Here is a 16,915-nt window from a genome sequence, read left to right on the forward strand (position 1 = left end):
AGTAGCCCCTCTCTAGCACTACCAGAACAAGCTGGCAGTTTTCACAGAGAAGCTACACACTGATTGCACATGGCATTTGCAGATATCTGAAAAGTAATTAACCTGGTTTTGTTCTGTTTTTTAAGGAAGGTATTTGTTTTTTCAACTGATCCATATTTTTTCATGGTGGGCTTTTTTAATATTAAACAGGATGATCTTGCTGATTTTGTATAAATATATTCTGCTGCATTCACAGAATCACAGAATCACCCAGGCTGGAAAAGACCCTGAAGATCATCCAGTCCAACCATTAACCTAACACTGACAGTTCCCAACTACACCATGTCCCTAAGAGGTATGTCAATGTGACTCTTAAACACCTCCAGGGATGGGGACTCCACCACTGCCCTGGGCAGCCATCATGACTGCAGTTGCGATGCTACCAGCAGTGAACAGAGGTTGGTTCTTTACATGCACAACTAAGAGTGCCAAAACAACAAGCATACGTAGTTTCTGTGAGTGCGATTCATACCCTTTAACTTCAACCATCTACAAGTCTTATATCTAATGTCATCTGTCTGGCCTAAATCTAGTCTACCACTGTACTCCAAATCTCTCAATTAAAAGTTGCATCCACAGATACTTTGTCCATACCAAGGATAGGTGTTAGGTGACTAAAGAAGAATTCCACCCTAAGTCTTCAAAATTTTTTACATTCCCTTCTGTAATAGCTGCAGAAACCTATCACTGTACAGAATATTCTGGCTTTGTTTATAAGGATGCCCCTATATTGTCTAGCAGACATTATTGTTGAGAAGGGCAAGTTTAATTGCTAGATTCATATTTTCCAGGCAACAGATTCCTGGTGAGTAGGTAAAGATGATGAAATACAGTGGGGTTTGTTGTTGGGTTTTTTTTCTAAATTTCTCCCACCACTCTGACATGACCTCCCAAAAGGTTGGTATATGGTATACAATGCACAATACTTCTACTACCAAAATATCTCTGCTTTGAACAATGCCTTCCACAAATTACTTTCTGTCTCTGGCAGGGTGCTGAAGCCTAATCATTCATCCACCCACAAAAAAATTCTAGCCTTTATTACCATCCTTTCTTCCCTTTTCCAAACATGTTAATACCTGCTGAACAGAAACAACACTAAAAATCATAATAACTGTCTAGTGCCACTAGTTCCCCAACATAATGAGTTGTTGAGTTTTTCTTTTACCATTTTGATAACAATGCCATGTAGCCAAATTGTCTCGTAACATTAAAAATTTGTCAGAGGAAGTGTATAACTTGGCTGTAAAAATTCACTGAAACTTGGCATAAAGGATCTTAGACCAGAAGCAAGTTTGCTTTACAAAATATAAAATCCTTCTTTCAGATTCTTTCCATGACCTTAAAAGAAGCTTTTATTGTTTTCAAAGAGACAGTTGCAAGACAGTAAACTGTGATGTGCCTAACTATGCTCATTAAAAGAAAACAGAGATAATGAGAAAAGAAATTTAAAGTGCCTTCAAGATATCATGTAGAAACAGGTTTATTTTTAAATAGCATTTTAAGGAATTTCATAAGCATTTAATTCACAGCCTCAAAGTTAATTCATAATATTGCACATTAAATACACTTCATTATACATTTTGTTATTTTATATTTTTCTTAAAGCCACATTTTCTACAATCTGGAGGGTGCAAGGGGACATATATGGTAATTACCTAGACCCTGTAGGTGAACAGAAAAACTAAAAAAAGGAGAAAATTTTGTTCTCAATTATACCCATATAAATTTATATGGTTATTTATACTTAGAGTTAATGGAGTTACTCTTGATTTAGCTTTGTGTGACCAAGAAGGTTATTACTAATAATTACTACTTGTATTACCCAAGCAAACTGGAAACCTTAGTCAGGAATGAGGACCCCATTGCTTTAGGCACTGTACTAATGAGAACAAAAAAGGAAGATTTCAGGGGTCTGATTGCTTACACTAGATGGAATCAGACAGCCTGATGGGAGAGCTGAAGGAAACTATGTAATAGTACTGGTCAATGGAATAGACTTTTTAAGATCAGAAAAGAAAGCAGGTTTGCATGTGTTTATGGCGATTTCCTCCCACATTTGAGAGGAGAGAAAGATGAAAAATTGGAAATGCATGTCTGAAAATTGGAATGGAGATTATGGAAACTGGTATCACAGTCCAAATGGAGGTAACAGTTGGCCTTTTAGTACTGATTAAAGTGTCATTTAAGTGGGAATAGGGAAAAGTAGTGCATTTGTTGCAGAGGAGAAGGAGGAGACAGTGCAAAGAGACAGAGCTATGACAAACTCAAGGCAACAGATGGGGATAACAATCTTGACAGCAGCAGTCCAAATAGATATGAAGAGAGCATGGCTGCATTTGTCAGGAACAAAAATGCAGGATACTGCAGTAACTGAGATATGTGACTACAACACCCAAAATGAGCCTGGATAAGAATTTTAGCTGTATGGATGAGAAAAGAAAGACCTGCACTTGTGACACAACACAAAAGAGTTAGCAAGACATAGACATATTCTGGAAATGCGGACCCTTGGAGACAGGCTCTGTAAAGCATGTCACTCTGGAGCTAAGTGGCAGGGCAGATGGTTTAGTTGTTCACAGCGATCAAAAAAAAAAGAGGCTGTGGGGCCTGAGGACATAGATGTAATTGTTGCAGCCATGCAGGTCATGGGCTGACTGACGAAAAGGAGAAGGAGAGAGAAGGACACAGTGCAAAGAAAGGGGGAAGAGTAACAGAGATGTAGAAGCTCCAGCTGGAAGCCAGCTTCTGATGCCCTGTTCATACCAAGTAGCATTTCAGCCTCCTGCCCCTCAAGTACTATTTATGCACACACCAAGTACGGTACCACTCATCACATGTATAGCACTTTCATATGCACACAAGTGGCAAAATCTGCTCCTTAGTGCTCTGAAAGACAGATCATGAAGCATTTAATTCTCTAAAGGTCTGTCTTTAACAAATTTTTTTACTTAGGCATTTCTGGGAGCACCTATATGTCCTGAAAATTACTACCTGACATAGCTTTAGACTTTGTTAGATTTCCTGTGCTCTAGCTCCACTGATTTCTATCTCACTAGTGACACAGGTCAGAATTAGCACATTAGCCCTCTCAGATCTGATTCAGAATATGCCACTCTACCAAAAATAAAGTATATTAAAACATCTGATTTTAACCAATCATATCCTTATTGATGGACCCCATTCTGTCAAGAAATGAAAAAACCCAACACATATTAAGCATGTCAAATGTGCTGAGATTTCAGGTTACATCTATCTGAGCTCATTTGGATTCTCCAATTTCAGCCAGAGCCCTACCAGTTGTACCCTTTTTCTCTCTACCTATCCAGAAATGTTTTCTCTCCTCAGCCTGATTTTAAATATCTGGGGTTTGCATTTGCATATAAATGCAGATGGATTATGCATATAAAGCTATCATTTTGGCACTCAAACATGTGTCGAACCAAAATATTTTTAGGCCAGATGCTCATATACATGCACATTTTTCCTGACTCAAACAGGAAGAATATTCTTTTAAAGTGCCTCACTGGTGTCCTTAATATACACTGATACATACACTGGTGTTCTTAATATACACTTGTTCCTAAAGAATGAAAATTCTTTCTCTGCCTCATTTATATAAAAGGGCTCTTATTGATTAAAGTCACGTTTATTCTAATGTTTTAGGGATTTGGGGGGTTTATTCTTTCACTGTTTTTTTAGTTATTCCCTTAGTGAAATCTCCCCCCCCTTTTTTTTTTCTTTGCATGTGATAAATCAAGTTACTTTTTCACTCTGGACTCCATTATGGGATCACAGTGGCTATACAAACCACACAGAGTTAAGCAAACAAAGGAATTTTTTCATTTTCTCTTTCATTCAATAAAGTTCCATTTTCTGTCACCCTGCAACCTTTTGACCTGCGTCCTAATGGCACTGGTCACTCAAGGGCAAAAGTTCAGCTGTAGGTTAAGTCTGTATGTGTTTGCGCTGGACAGGGAGACGGTCAGTTCTTGCTTCCTGTCGTCTTCCCCCCAAGCCCTGCCATCGCTCTCCAAACCGCCGACCTCGCCCCTGCTGTGAGCTCTAGCCCTCCCTCTGTGAAGAAGGTAAGGAGGATTTAGAGTAAGCTTTTCTCCAGCCTTTTGTTTTTCTTGCAGCTGTCAACAAAAAACACTGTCTTACTTTCTTGCTCTGGGGGTAGAAAAAGCAAGAGAGAAATATCTAGCAGGGATACTTTGAACTGGCAGTCAGTGCTAACTTCTTACTGCCAGTCATTTTGGTCACTGTTACATTTTCCTTTACTCAGCATCTGTAAGTTGCCTGTATTTCTGAGAGAGACTATGGACCCCTTTCTTGCACTGAGGAGTGCTTGCACAAATTGTCTTGGGATATTAGCTCCTGGCATGAGTGGTGAACTCCCTGTTTATGCAGTTTTCAGAACGATTTTTCAAGGCACTCCGAATGCAAATGATACCTCAGGTGCACCCACCTCTCCCAACACCCTCCAGCAGACTTTTCCAGGTGGCCTGGGAATGACCTACCGATACATTTCTGAGGGCCAGTAGCATCATGCATGTTCCCAAAGACTCATACTGCTTGACATAGTATCCCTCTGTAATTCAGTGGCTCTGGTACGACATGCTGTCCTCTCTTCCATAAGAATACCACACTGTCCAGTCCAATAGTTCCTCCTGGCCCCGCCTTGGTTGCCAAACCCCCAGCTCTTCAAGCAGCGCATCCTTCATCACCAGACAGCAGGCTACCAGTCATCCAGGGAAGTCACCCATACCCAATACACCTCTTTGAACAGGTGAATTGCCTAAGAGGTGCAGTGTAGGAAGAGCTTGTGCCACTGTCAGAGGAGTTTCCTCCTTCTCTGCCCAAGAGCACTGGTGAACGGGGTGTTGTTGCTGTGTCCATTTCTGGCTCTCTAGGCCTGTACAGGCAGAGCAGACTCTGCAGAAAGGAGAAGACAGCTGCAAGAGAGACAGATCTTCCTCTCCAAGAGAGATAGATCAGGTCTTGCATATGCTTGGCATTGAATAAAACTTCAGCCTTTCCCTAAAGAAACCTTTGGTTTAAGGGTCTGACAAGCTCATGCAGCATGAGTTCTTGGCTTAAAGGACCAAATTATGTTTAATCAGTAACAGTCTATTTGTGAACTTGTAATGACACAAAGGGCAATCTTGCCCCAGAATGAGGGCTGGTAGCAGTGCAGATGATGCTGTCCTCCATCATCTCTCCTGTGGATGACTACACTTAATCATTTCCAGAATATCCAGCAGCTCTGGACAGTAGTAGAGAGGGCTCAGGTTGTAGAGAGGCTTTGTTGGAAGATGGGCAATTGGGCAATGTTCCATCATAACCACAGACTGTTAAAACTATCCATGTTTTCTGATGGAGTAGAACTAGAGGTGTGAAAAGCGTGGAGCAATTTAAAATCATGGACTGGACTATAAACAGCAGCGGGAACATCAAAGCCTCCCCACATTCAGCCATTCCACCTCAGCCACGGTCATATTTCCTCTAAAATTTCAGGAGACAGCTACACTAGCTAAACACCCCCTGGTTTTGTAGGCTCCCACAGCCTCAAGGTTGGAGATCTGAGTTAGGAAAACGTGCCTGTAAGGATCAAGCCATAATGAGCACCTGAGTAGACAGTAATAAAGATGGTGAGTATCTGTGTCTTGAAGAAGCTGGCCCACGGGTGACAGACGAAAAGGGAGTCCTGGGCATGTAACCCTACAGGAGAGCATGGCAGAATACTTGAGAGTGATCTTTTTGGAGATTTAGGCTTGCTTTTCCCCAGTTTAATCTCATAGATAACAGAATTACCTGAGCTGAATGAAAAGTAAACTAGTAGCCCCATAAGTTTGTCAGCTGGGCTTCTGTAGAAATGTGTTGGTGCTACAAGAGACCTTGTTACTAAGGGCCAAGCTAGAACATTGCCTTTATTTAAGTTCCCTGTCTTTTCTTTAGTAACCTGCTGAAGGTCATTAACACAGCAAGGTCCTCCAGGTTCATTTAATCTGAGAGGACCAAAAGAGACTCCAGATGGCCCCATAAATGGGGGAGCTAGGCTGCCTCTGCTTCTTTTGCAAGACTCTGCCTAATCTGAGCTGGCCCCAGAGAACAAGGTGGTCTGTATGAAAACACTTTTGAGTTTCAGTTTCTCCATGCTGCAAACTGGACTTGGAGGAAAAAAGGGCCTATGGATAAATGGTTCCTTCCTGATTTTAAGTCTCCCAACAAGAATAGTTATTGGGACTGTCTTAACTGAGGTCTTGACACAGCCAATCCATTTATAAATATAGTCTGAGCTTTAAGCACCGATGCACCAGTTCCAGTAGAACCCTTCACGCACTGAAGCTAAACCCAGGCATAAATGCTTGCTGCCTAGGATAAACCAAGCAGGGCTCTATCTTCCAGTGCACAGAGAAATGTTCCTTAAACTTTAAAACTTTTCTGTCCAGTCAAGGCTGGGTTCAGACTGCTCTGTTTTACTCTATTTTGAAGTGATTTGTAAAGATCTATACACAAATTGTTAGAACACACTGAAAAGTTCAGGCAGTTGTCGGGGTATAAAATTAATTGGAACAAGCTTGAGCTGTTAGGATTAACTGAACAAACATACCGAGCATAACTTAGTCGGTGGGATTTTCAGTGGTCCCCAACAGCATTAAAACATCCAGGTATTCTAATCCCTAGGGATTTAAAACAAACAGTTACAGTCAACTTAGATCTGATTATCAGGCAAATCATTAATGACCTGGTAAATGGAGATCTGGCTTGGCTGCTGGGGAAAATTGGCATAATGAAAAATAAGGTACTAATTAGATTTGCATACAAACACAGAAGCCTCATTTTCCAAAGTCCACCGTACTGTTTAGAGACTGGCACTAGTCCCAAGGCTGCCTCGCTTTGGGATCTTGGGGCTAGTGACACCTAGAACAAGCTGACCATGCCCACACTATATAGCAGTTTGTCCAGAGCCGCCTTCAGTACTATGAGTCCCTGAGATGTTCTTACTACTCATTGCATCTTTTGTTACAGAAGTGTCTAAAATAGCATAGGGACTGTGTCACAGCTGCCAGGGAGGACTGAAGTTATTAATTGCCTTCCTTAGTGGGTGCCATGAAGGCCTGTATGGGTGTTTGAGGGTTGGGATGCTGTCAGAGGATTGTTTAAGATGGATCGAGGCCAGATTGGTAGAGTCATGTCCTCTGAAATGAACACTCCTTAACCACTCCTGAGCTTTGTCACAGCAGCAGCTAATTGGGACAGTCCAAAACGAAGCTGGGGAATGAAATAGTAGTTAAGCAATATGGAAAATCAAGGATCCAGTGCTTGAGGGATCGTGGCCTGTATTTTGTTTATTGGGGTAGCTGTACAGTCAGAGAATGCCTCGGAAATAAGGGAGGATATGCAGTTACCCAAACATCAAGAAGATCCTATTTCAGCTTCTGCAGTGTGCCTATTAGGTTCAGGTGACTACAAAAGTCAAACAGATTTAGACAATACATTCATACAAACTGTCAGATAGGAGACAATGTTTTAGTGAAAGCTGAGGTTCCTCCTTAAACACCTTATTCTGACAATGAAAGCTTTCGGAAAATAGCAAAAAGACATGTATCACAAGACTTAGGAACATTAATGTTGTAAGGTAATCTTCTTCTATGGAAATTGTTTTCTGTCAGACATAGGTATAGGTTCTTCTGGGAAAAGGAGGGGTGTCTATGTGTCTTGTATAGCTCTATTTTCTTATATGTATATATAACCAGATATACACATAAATGTACTGCTAAACTCAGGTTAAATTACATCTTTACACATTGCAGTAAATTTATTCTTGATCTATTTAGTAGATGCACTAAAGAACATTAAAACATTTTCTCACCAATAATAGCTATCTAATAGATTGCCATAGTGTTAAAATATATTATTTATAATTTATATTTCATATTATTGAAACACCAGCAAAAAGAATCAAAACCATAGTTATAGCTCTTTTAAAAACCATTTTTTGCATGTGAGCTCTTTAACAGGAAGGTATTTCTGTAATAACATCTAATTTTGCATTTTATAAAGAATTTACAATCTGATAGTAAAATCAGATTAAAAATGGAAAGTCATTATTTATAAATGTTCTTTAAAATATGTATATTTGACCCTGAATACTCGTCTAGTTGAAACTTCTTTTATAATCATATATCCTTGCATTCCAGCATTTTTGAAAAAAAAGTTGGGTTTATGTATCAGCAGACCAAGAAAGAAAACAGCTCACAGAGCCACTTGGCAGAGATTAAAGTAGGTTGGAAGCAGTAGTTACCAGTAATTAATTGCACAAATGTCACTCTCAAGACTTGAGAAAATCATAGCTCATATGCTGCAAATTCCACACTGAGACTCTTCTCATCTTACAGAGGAAAAGCAAAAGTACATCAATGTACTCTTCAGCACCGTGCAAGATGACACTACTTGTCTTATAATTCAAAGGTAATATTGAAATCACTGCAGTGGGCAACAGTGAAGTGTATGGTCTGCTGCAACCTCACTCAAGGCCTTATGTGGTTCATTAGCTTGACTGGGCCCTAATAGCAGCACACAATTCAGCTTGAGTGTGTTTTTCAGGTTTTGCTACAGCTACACCACTGAATCTTGTCCAGGCTCTGACATTAAAAGCTAACTTGCACATATGCCTACCCAAACTGAAACCCCATGCTAATTGCGATGTAAACCTCCCCTGGAACTGACCTAGAAGACCAGACATTGACTTGAGGTCTAGGAGACCTGGCTTTCATTACTAAGGAAAATGCGTCTTTAAATGATGGGAAGATTTTACTAATCAGCTATTAGCTCTCAACTAATGTGCTTTTTGGAGGGCTGTCTGACTGTACCATTGTCTCTTCCCTTTTCATTGTTAATGTGCCAGACCCAGCTGAAGGGATACGTCTCCAGAACAGGTTGATTTATGCCAGGGAGACTTTCTGGACTGCTGAAATCAGGAAAGCAATTTGGCACTCAGCTTCTACTATTTGCAAGGAAAAATGTGAGGGGGTCGGAGAGGGGAGGAGAGGAAGATGTGTCTGAAGAAAGCTAAGAATTGTTAATAATAGTTGGCAGGACTGTTAATAACTTTTCTTCTTATTCTGATATTCTATGTTGATAATCCAGTGGCTTGTTAATTGATTAATTGTTTTTCAAAAAGTTTGCATGTTTTCAAGTGGCTTTCCATGGTTTCAGCTATTTTCATTACCCCATCACCATTAGCTTTTAAGTACTTACTGGCAAAGTGACACACATGTGGTTAACACATGAGTATCTATGAATTGGTTCTTTAACAGGGCCCAGGGGATAATTCTTAAAACTGTCTGTCTACATTCTGTCTCATTTTTACTAGGAAAGGAGGGGTAGTTTGAAGAGGGACACTTGTAAATTGAATTTACTAAAGCATGTGATCCAGATTGATTGTAGTCAAGCATGCTTGCTTCAGACCAGAGTTTAGGGAGACTATATGGTAGGAAGTTATAATGTATACTAAATGATGTTACTATGGCTCTGAAAAGAGAGGGATTCTCCAACTGTCAACCTCAGAAATAAATCTTTTAAAAGTGTAGTTTTTATACCCCTTTCCTGTCTCTTCTGTATCACAAGGGACGTGTTCAAAGTGAAGGCAGATGCAGGCCACCATCCTGGTTTCCCAGCACTCTAGTTCAGTGGGTGTACTGGAAGACACCAGGGCCCATTCCTCACCTCTGAACATGTTTTTTCCCCAAAGTGAGGATAGAGCATAACCACTTCTAATCCTAATGTGCAGCCCAGAGTTACTGGGGTACATGACTATGTGGCACACCGCCCAGCTTACTTGACCTTCAGTGGGGGCACAGCCCAGGTGACCCAGAGAGAGAGGACACAACCCTAGAGGAAGGACCCAGCCATAGAGCCAGCCAAAGAAAGGCCCTAAAATGGGAAATGGGAACAGGGGCTGCATCACATTCTGCTGTTGGCAAATTCAGACAACGGCCATCATTGGAAACAACAGTCTGGAGGGCTTGCTGCCTACAGCCACCTTTTGTTAACCATTTTCCAGACGTCTGCAAGCCAGAACAAGGGCAGTCGGGGCCCATGCAACTGCTCATTTAGGCATTATGAGAAGTAAAGGCTAAGAGTCAGAGCCAATCAGTTTCAAACTTCAAGACAGATTTTTCTTCTTTTCTTCACTATGGCAGTGATTAACCATTGACACAAACTACCTAGGGAAGTGCTGGGTCCTTCATCTCTCAAATCCTTTAAAGCAAAACTGAATGTCCTTCAGAAATATACACTTTATCTAAAAGCAGGCTGTGGGTTTCAACATAGGAGTTAACTAGAAGAAATTATGACATCTTTAGGTGAGGTAAGACTGGGTTATCTAAGGCCAGAAAGGAGCATTATATGAACCAACAAGTTTTTAGGGAAGACTTCCCTCAGTAACCCCTTTATTTTTTCTCTGTTCTGATTGTTATAATACATCCACCTCTTAATATTAACAGCTAAACATAACATTCTACTACCGCTGGGAGAGCGCCATATGGGTAAACACAGAGCAACAAGTACCAATATCAGAATTCCTCATTCAATTCAAATAATACTGAATTTCTGGAAAGGTCAGGTCTTGACTTGCCTAATGCTACAGTAAACACTAAGGACTTTTTACTGTTTCTTTTAACAGTGTCTGCATGATCCTACTAATTTTAAGTAAAGGTATGATTTAGACCTGCACTCTTCCTCTCTTTATCTTTGGGACTGAGGTTTTTAATCTGAGCAACTCCCAGAGACCCTTAGTTGTGGAAACAATCCTTGCTATTTGTACCAGCTAAACAAAACTAGTTTAAGAACTCTGTCCCAGGGAAAGCTGGAAAGAGGGTAAGCATTAAAACCTCTCTGCACCATTTCCCCGTACCTGTAGAAAACAGATAAGCCCTTCACAAGGTTGAGCAATATTTCCCAGGCAATTCCACAGATAACAAACTGGCAGTGCCCAGTCAACGGATCTCTCAACATCACTAATTTGCTGAGGATGGAAATGATACTGCATTTGCCTAATGCATCCCGGAGTTTTACAGAGATAATTCTGCACCCAAACTGTCAGAGAAGAGATGGGAGCAGCCGGCAACCTTCTTCCCATGCAGACAGCTGTAATAAAGACATGTCCCTATCCGCTATTTTTTGAATGAGACCTAGATGATAGTAATCCTGTTGTAACAACACAAAACCAAAACTGAATTCATTCATTTTATTGAGCACCATAGATTGACTATAACAATAAAGTGGTAATACCTGTCCTTCACTGATTTTATCTTTATTGTTCACAGCTTAATTGTCCCTCTAGAACTAAGATATACAAATGTATTATTAAAATGAGACATCTGGCAGTGGCCCTAAATGCCTCTATGTCAGGAATTTACTGTGTATTACTTGTAACAGTAAATCTGTTGTGCACATCTGCAGCAGCAGAGAAAATCACATCTGACAGCAATGATACAAAACATTCACAGGAGCTTTGCAAAGGCACGAGACTGAATGAATCCAGGCTTTTACAGTCCTTTACGATCTTCACTGAACCTGATCGAGCTGAAGAAACCCATTTTATGGCACTTTTCTCAATTTCAAATCAGCCATCGCTTCTTGAAGCAGAACACCAAGAAATCTTTCAAATAAATACGCCTATAACGAATTATTTTTCATGGCACTTTTTATGAACTGGAAATTGTGTAAATGTTTGTGTGCTTTGTGGATCGGGGCCTAGATGAAATAATAATAAAGCTGAAATAATAATAAAGCTGAAATAATCTTAGATGCTCACATGAAGAAACAAATCCAAAAGACTCCTAAACAATCTATGTGGCCAAGTTATTACCACAAAACTTTCTTCCTTTAAAAGACATTTATAAGACAAGATTTCCTTTAAAAATACACAGAAGTATTCTTGTGATCAAGGAAATGTTAAGATTTCTATATATTTAATCTCACCATAGGTTTAGGGAAGAGGGAAAAAAATTGCCTTGGAACGAAACTTCACATTTAAAATCTCATTCCAGAAATTATTTTAAGTTTTATTTGATGCGTACGCAGTTTTGTTTTGTAGAGTCAATGTTCCTGAAAGTCTGGTAATATTGAAGGGATAGAATTTAAAATTCTAAATTCTAATCCCTTCCTGGCCTCCCCAAATAAAAATTTAAAAAAAAAAAAAAAGGAATTCCTTAATATTCCTTTTTTAGTGTGAGGATCAAAGTTATAATATGGAAAAATAATTTACACTTTCATTTTAAACATGCAAGATCAGGTATATTTTTTTCAGGTCTTATGAGGAGAAAAAAGTGATACACTAGTATGAATACTTGCAGGACAGACATCACATTAAAATAATAGATTTAGTCTTAACAGGTTACATAATGTTTCATATTATCCAAGATATATAAGCCTTCATAGAACGAGTGACATTGAACTCATCAAATCACAGAAAAAATTGCTTTATATACAAGAGCACAGACTTGCACTGTATTTTACAGTAGGTTTTTTTCAGATATAGCCATGGTTTATCACAATTATGCAATAAAGTAGATGTTTGGTGATATTCTCATCTTGTTATTACTTCTCATACATCTGTCTTCATGTGTATAAATTTAAAATGGTGCTGTCTGATAAGCAAGCCAGAGAACTGGTTTTGTCTACCAGGAGTGATACACAGTTTTTTCTACATTTCTAGAGAAACACTATAATCTGTCATATTCTGCTGCTTTTCAAAATCAGCAATAACTACTTGTTAGTATAGACTCAAAATATACTTTTTTATTTCTGTAAGCCTGTTTTGCTTTGAAATTGTTTTTCTTTTTCATGTCAGTGAAGAAACAACTCTGACATCAATAAATGTTTTATTGTCTTAATGTAGCACCCAGGGGAAATAACACTACATCTCCAAATTCTTTCTTTGCTGTTCCATCAGACCAGTAATTCCCTATCTGGGATGACACAAATGACAAGTAAATCATGAAACACCCCTATATGTTCTGGATATGGTTTTGCAAGTCACAGGGGGAATCATGCATTTCTTCCTCAAGCAAGAGAGCAGAGGCTGTGTCTCTGCAAAGACAGATAACTCATAACAAAACATGAAAGTATCTGATCAGGAGGGGAAAAAACAACCATGAAGCTGCACAAATGAGCAAAAAAGAGAGAGTTACACACTGAGGCGAGCACACCCACGTACTCCTGGCATGAAAGCGTGGTAGCTAACTAACTGCTCTGTTACAGGGACATGCCAGCCACAGAGCAAGCATTGCTCATGTTAATTGCCAGGAGCACCACTTCTCAACCAGCAAACATCTGAAGTATAGAAGGTTTTTAGGCATATCAGATCAACACTCAATAATGTACCAGAAATATAAAATAGTAATATGGTTTGGCTACATGAAATGGAACTAGTACAAACTCAGGAGAACTGGCTTTATGTACTTCTTGCAGCATACATCTCTTATTAGCAAAATACCTTTTTAAAAATTAACTAGTATTTCCAAGTGGCCTGTATTGCAGTAATAAGCAGCATGGTAAGCTTGCATTTGCTCTACCCTGTCATGTGCATGCTCTTTTGCCAACAGATATCATGTGAGAATCCAGGTCTAATCTCAAACATCTCTAGGTTGTACTTTTGGACAAAGGGTGAGTGAACCCTTTTAATAATGGGGATTAACATCAGTTATACTATGCTTTCTCTCTGCTTGACTCAGGATACCAGCAGCATTCCCCGTTCCTGGAGTTTAACTCAGGAACTCAGGATACCAGCACCATCTCCTGTTTCTTGGATCTAGAGAAATCATCTCCCACAGCCTTGTGTCATGTGCAAAGAAGCCATCAGGAAGCGCAAGATTACAAACTAGCATAAGGATGGGAAAGGAAAGCTTAAGCAGAATGTATTCCTCCAAATGGAAACCTGGCCTGTGCCCAGGAGTTAATATTTCCACCCGTGCCAAAATTAACTGCCATGAGATCTTGAACAACAGTAATAGGTCACGGCATTACTCTTGTATGCCATCAGGATGGTCCTTTAAACAGTGCTGCGTACCTGGATATTGGGGCTTAAATTCAGTATTGACAGAGGGAAACTTGCCACCTACTGAATCACCACCTGAGTCACCCTGTAACTGAACCGCATATTAGAGAGCTGGAAGCGTGTGCTGCCGTGCTGGAAACCATCAGTGATGATGCTATGCTGAGGTCTGAGGCAGGGGAACTTCACAGGTTGCAGGTTTTCTGTCTTGTGGTTCTTTGGCACAGGAAACATGAAGTGTACACAACAGGCTATAAAATCCACTTTTAGTATAAACCACGGAGTTTGACGCGCATGAGGCTTGAGAAAATAGTTTCCATTTTCTGTAATAGTGATAGTGTATACAACTTCTACCTGTAAATGTAAAATACAAACTTGGATTATCTAAACATCCGCCTGCAAGTCTCTCACAGCTGCAAAACCCTGAAGGAGCTGAAGGAAGATACATGGCAATGGTTAGTGCTACATTTGAACCACTGGAAAAATAATGACTGATCCTTATTAAAAAACTTAAAACTATTTGAGAGGTTTTTTCCAGACCATTGAAAATGTTAAGGTGGTGGTGATTTTTGAGCTCATGTCAGTTTCCTTTCTGTTGCTGCTGCTTTCATTACTGTTGCATGAATCTGACCCTTGTTACTTGAAGGTTTGCTGCAGATGGTTGCAGAAAGAGTTTTAGTTAACCTGTGCCAGTTAATCTGGTGCCTGCTCACAGATTATCCTCAGGTACACCAGTGGAAGCACAGAGTAATAGGTAGGATAAACTGCATTCAGGGTTTACTCTTCCTTTACGTATGTAAAATAGCAGTACAACTTGGTTAAGTGAGAATCTTAGTTTCAATGCTTCACATTTCACCATTCCTTTACTGCTTCACCCATCATCAGTTGCCAACAAGCTTCATCCACCCCAACGTACAGTGATAAAAGCATTCACCCTATCGGTTTCTGTAGGATTCCTTCCCCTCTGAGCTCAGTAGCTCTCTGTCTGATGTAGAGTCAGTGAAAAACATTCCCTGCCTGGGGCAGGGCAGCGTCAGAGCGGGTCTTCTTGGCATGGTGAAGCTCCCATTCTGACTTAAAGGTCTTGGTCCTTGTCACTCCAGCGACATTTAGGAAACAGAGCCCATTTGGGGCTGAGGGCTGCAGCTGCAGTTACTCAGGGTATAATGATACCAAGTCGCGGGAGTTAGGTGTCCAGCGTGTCTGCAGAGGGGACGTGCTGCAAGGAAGGGGACAGAGGCAGCGTGTCCCTTTGGGAAGGGTGGCAGGTTACAGCCACCCCAGACCAGAAGTAGCTCAGGGACCCCAACTCACGATGGGCCCCAGGCCTGGCTTTTGTGAACTAGTTAGACAGGCAGGCTTTTATTTGCATGAAAATAGACTTTAGGAAGCCATTAAAATGTAACAAAAAAGTATTTAATGCCCTAGCATGTACCAAGCTTATATCAACCTCCTTATTAGACATTTCTTTTCTCTTTTTTCTTCTGCTCTCCTCCCTTGGCATGACTCTGCTGCACAAACAGCCCATATGGAAAACAGCGCAGCCTGGAAACACCTAGCTCTCTCCGTCCTCTTTTGCTTTTGGCTTTTGCAGCTGCTGTTTTCTCAGTGTTGTCTTGGGGCAGTTTCCTGTTGCCATAGCTGATAGCCTGCCAGCGCCTGCCTGGGCCTTTCAAGTGTCAACACTGCGAAGTTTGCTGCGATGGCCAAACGCTTGTTAATGAGATATAGCAGCTGGGTAGGGGTGAACCACTGAGATGTATAAAGGCACGCCGCTGGTGCAGGAAGCGATGCCTTTTGAATCTTTTCAGCGCTCTGAAAGCATTCAAATCAAAGAGGGTATGTTGTATTCATTAATAAACCGAAGTTCCCATGCAACTGTGTTAAAGCCAGTAGTTTAACTTTGCAATGGACAGGTGATTTTTTCCACAGTGTTTTACACCGGAAGACAAAGGGCAAGAAAACAAGAGTTTATGTACTGCCAAAGGCATTACTTCCCTATCTAGCAGCCAGACAGAATTGTTAAACTGAGCTAGGTATTTGCCATTTCCTGACAATAAAAGCTTCTTTTTTCCTTTATTTTTTATGCTTCAGAGCTCCCAGCAGCCTGCTTGATCTCTGTCTCTCACATTCTTTTTAGACCATTTCTTAATTTTTTGTAAACCATGATTAAAAGCTAGAATAAAAAAAAATAGGAAAAAAAAAAAAAGACAACTTGTTTAAAAAAAAAAGCCAAAGAGCCTATAGACAGGATTAATGACCAAAGCTGCTTTCATTCAACTGGAGTAGTCCATGTGATCTGTAGTCTGCATCTGTTTTGCTATAGCAGAACATAGGAGTGCCCAACAGCTGGGCAAAACAGGCAGAAAGCAAAAACAAAAGAAACTAGCATACAGTGCAAGGTTTTAAAGGCAACGTGAGCCAAAGAGCATCTTAAAGACTTTCCCAGCATTTATTTTTAATTGGGTTGGGACTTTTTTTCTTTTCTTCTCTCTCTTTTTTCTTTTCTTTTTTTTCTTTTTTTTTCTGGTGGGTTTTTTTTTGTTGGTTTTTTTTTTAGGAGAGGGGCAGCTGGGGAAAAGATTGAATGCTAGGAAAACATGTTTAAAACTGAAACAACCACAGTAATAATAGTGACAAAATTGCTTTGGAAAAGTTAAACAAAAGAAGTGTTAGAAACAGGAAAGGGCCATATGGCTCAACACGCCTGCCATTTTCTGGTTTATCTTAATTGTTTCCCTCACTTCTCTGCAAATGAATACAAGTGTCTCAGACTCATTTATATGCTTTCATTTCCCTTTCACAGTA

This window comes from Strix uralensis, chromosome 2 (genome assembly GCF_047716275.1).
Source record: "Strix uralensis isolate ZFMK-TIS-50842 chromosome 2, bStrUra1, whole genome shotgun sequence".
NCBI lineage: Eukaryota > Metazoa > Chordata > Aves > Strigiformes > Strigidae > Strix > Strix uralensis.